Source organism: Rhincodon typus, chromosome 36, assembly GCF_021869965.1.
Source record: "Rhincodon typus isolate 14 chromosome 36, sRhiTyp1.1, whole genome shotgun sequence".
In the NCBI taxonomy this organism is placed as follows: Eukaryota; Metazoa; Chordata; class Chondrichthyes; order Orectolobiformes; family Rhincodontidae; genus Rhincodon; species Rhincodon typus.
In genome coordinates this window covers 19,558,176-19,562,055 of record NC_063367.1, presented here as the reverse complement: position 1 = coordinate 19,562,055, position 3,880 = coordinate 19,558,176, and the positions used below count along the sequence as shown (strand labels likewise).

The window sequence follows — 3,880 nt, the reverse complement described above, 5'->3', positions numbered from 1 at the left end:
GGGTTGAATGCCTTAATTGAAACTTGCCTCTACCACAGTTGCAGGCAATGCATTCTGGACCCTCACGACTTGGCTGAGTGGTAAAGTACCTTCCTTGCATCAGATCAAATGATGCTTTAAGATTTTTTTTTCCAAGACTGAAAGAAATCAATACAACAACAATTATTTTGTCTGACGGGTCAAATCAATTTTGATTTTTGCAATTAAAATGAACCTTTTTTTTTCAAAAAATGGTGTTTCCGCCCGGGGTCGAACCGGGGACCTTTCGCGTGTGAGGCGAACGTGATAACCACTACACTACGGAAACCTGTCTGTCTACGACTTATAGCCAGGCTCTTTCAAGACTTCATTGATCAACGTTTATATTTCGATGAATTGGGTTTAATATCAGTTTTTATTTTCCTCAATCCCGGCGATAATCACCTCGCGGATGAAAAAGGGGGAACATATTCCACCATCCGGACGGCAAGCAAAAAGCTCTCACCGAGGTAAAGGTCTTTGCTGAAGATAGTTTTTTTTTGTTTATTAACGTTCAACCGTCGTTGTGCAACCGTTTAAAAGGCATTATTTTACCTCAGAAGTATATATAATAAAAATCTAACATGCACGATACAGAAACGAGGTTTTCCGTCCCGTCGTGTTGGTTTCCACTCTCCGCCGTCAAAGAACGGAGATTCTCTTCATTTCACGTGAAGGGTGAAGGACAGAAACGACCGTTTTTTTAATCACTTAAAAAAATTTAAAAACTCAAAAGTTTTGACGGGACGGTGCAACCCCCCGCCAATTAACCTGGTTTTGATTGACAAAGAGATAAGCCAATGGAGACTGATGAATCTATGATTGACAACTTGACCAACCAATAATTATTGGGGGTGGGCGGGTCCTAGGGCTGGGCGGGACTCACGCGCTGCTGGTTGAGGCGGGACCGTTTGAAATTGTTTTTGAAACGGGTTCACTGAGCGGGACCTTCAAAACCTCCTGGACGGAACGGCGTTGCTCACGGATAAAGGGCTCTTGGACCTGATGCCTCTTAGTTTTGTTTTAAAAAGTCTGCCACCTTCACTCCTGGTTCTCTTCAGAAGGTGCCTGAACTCTCTGGAAATATAATTTCAGCCTGTCCACCCAGTGGTTAGTTTATTCAGAAATGTCCGAACAGGAGTTGAATCATTTATTGTCACATGTATTCAATATAAAATACAGTGAAAAGTGTGTACTGTTGCCATGCATAGGCGCCATTCACATTAATGTACAACAAATTTTAAATAGATAACCTAAAGAGAATGCAACCTTTCCTGTACTGCTACAGTCCCGCTCTGGGCTTCCCAGCCCACGCCATGCCGCTGCCAGGGACCCACACGACACAGAAGCAAGAGTCCTGCTCCAGGCTTTACATGCTGACAGACTGTGAAGCCACGCTGCCTCTGATGAAGCTGCCACCGCTTCAGAGCCCACCGAAGCCACGTTCCTACCAAAGACCTCTCTTTATCAACTAAGTTTGAGAAAGAAGAAGGATGAAGAAAAAAAAGCGGATGAAGAAGACAAGCCCGAACACAGAAGCCTAGACACTGCCAACTCTGCCGCTGCCATCTTGGACTAAACCAGAGAGAAACAATCAGGAGTAGGCCATTCAGTCCCTCAAGGCTGTTCTGCTATTCACTGAGATCATGGCTGATCTGTGGACTAACTCCATATTTAGTATGTTCCTGATTTAGAAGTGTCTGATTTACTTGTACTTGAGATCTCATAAAGGAATGTAATTGTAAATACCTGATATAAGAACAATTTTTTGTCCTTGTGAATGGCAGCTTTTTATTGCCCTGTGTCGTGTTCCTACAAGGTGTACAAATTGATTTGCAAATGGACTCCAGAACAGGAGTTTGTAACGTTTGTAACCCAGGGACTGCCTGTACCTGCCATGGTAATGGCCCAGTGATATTATTAATCCAGCGACCCAGGTAATGTTGAAATTGCAGAAACTAATGCAGATGTTGAAATTTGAATTCAAATCTAGAAGAGTCAAATGACGACCATAAAACCATTAGGAAAACCCATCTATCTCACTCATGTTTTTAACCTGGTCTGGGCTACATGTGACTCGAGACAAACAGAAATGTGGTTGACTCTTAGCTATCCTCTGGGCAATTAGGAATGGGCAATAAATGCTCATGAACAAATGAATAAAGAAAAGCTATGGCAAATTGCATTCATCTTACGTATTTGGTGTATCAAAATGTCCCAAATTGCTTCACAAAATTATTAAATAAAATTTTGATATCAGTTTATATTGTGACTACAAGGCCATAAGATATAGGAGCAGAATTAGGGAATTCAGCCCATTGAGTCTGTTTTGCTATTCAATTATGGCAGATGTATTTGTCAACCCCATTCTCCTGCCTTCTCCCCATAACCCTTGATCCATTACCAAACAAAAACAGTCCTTGCGGAAGGCTGACAGGGGAGGAAGGGGAATAGGTGTCTGGTGGTGGCATCCCGCTCGAGGTGGCAGAAATGGTGGCTAATGATCCTCTGGCTGTGGATGCTGATAGGATGGTAGGTGAGGACAAGGGGGACCCTATCGTTGTTGTGGGTGGGAAGAGATGGGGTGAGGACTGAAGTGCAGGAGATGGGTCAGACCCAACTAGGGGCCCTGTCAATTACTATGCTGGAGAATCCTTGTTTGAGGAAGAAGGTGGATATTTTGGAGGCCTGTCATTGAAGTTGGCATCAACAGTTGAGATGAGATGGAGGCAAAAAAACTGAAGATTCTGGAATCCAAAGTAGAGAGCCAGGAGGCTGTAAGAACACAGCAGGTCAAGTAGCATCTGGAGGAAAGGAGCAGTCAATGTTTCAGGTATTAACTGGGAGAATGGAATAGAGTCTTTACAGGAAGGAGAGGGTGAGGATGTATAGTTAAGGTAACTGTGAGAATTAGTGGGTTTGTAGTGGGTACTGGTGGCCAGCCTATCCCCAGAAATGAAAACAGAAACATTGAGGGAGGAAAGGGAGGAGTCAGAGATGCACCAGGTGAAGGTGAGAGTGGGATGGAAATTGGAATCAAAATGGATAAACTTTTCCAATTTTGAGCAAGAGAGGGAAGCTATACCAACATGTCATCAACATACCAGAGAAAAAGCTGTGGGTGGGGGCTGGAGTAAGACTGGAACAAGGAAGTTCCATGTACCCCACAAAGTGACATGAATAACTGGGGCTCATATGAGTACCCATTGTGACACCTTTGACCTGAAGAAAATGAGAGGAGTTAAAACAGAAGTTGTTCAGAGTGAGGATGAGTTTGGTGGGGTTCAGGAAGAAGCAGAGAACCCTGAGACCATCCTGATGGGGATGAGTGAAGAGGAGGCAGCTGGAGCTCACAAACTAGAAATTCTGAAACTGACATAAAGAATCAGAGGAATCATATAATCCCTACAGTGTGGAAACAGGCCATTCAGCCCATTCTGACCCTCCAAAGAGCATTCCACACAGACCCACCCTCATCCCTGTATCCCCCATTGCTAACCCACCTAACCTGCACATTTTTGAACTGTGAGATGAAACAGGAGCACCTGGAGGAAACCCAGCACAGCCACAGGGAGAACATGCAAACTCCATACAGACAGTCATCTGAGGCTGGAAACAAACCTGGGTGTCTGGTGCTGTGAGGCAGCAATGCTAACCAATGAGCTACCATGCCACCAATTAATTTGTTCAGAGATGTTATTACATACCTTTGGAACAAGTGAGACTTGAACCTGGGCCTCCGGGAGCAGAAGGTAGGGACACTTGTGTCGTGTTGCCATAGTCTTACCAGAACAACCAATACTTGTAATTCTTGTAATCAGGGAGAGAGTTCCAGGATTTTAACCTAGCAGCATTAAAGTCA

General features: G+C 44.0%; 1 non-coding gene across 1 annotated transcript; it reads right to left on the bottom strand.

Annotated features, from left to right (window-relative positions):
* Positions 1–234: 234 nt before the first annotated feature.
* On the bottom strand, positions 235–307 carry trnav-cac. Its single transcript has one exon. It is a non-coding gene; the product is annotated as a tRNA-Val (tRNA).
* Between the last annotated feature and the right edge of the window lie 3,573 nt (positions 308–3,880).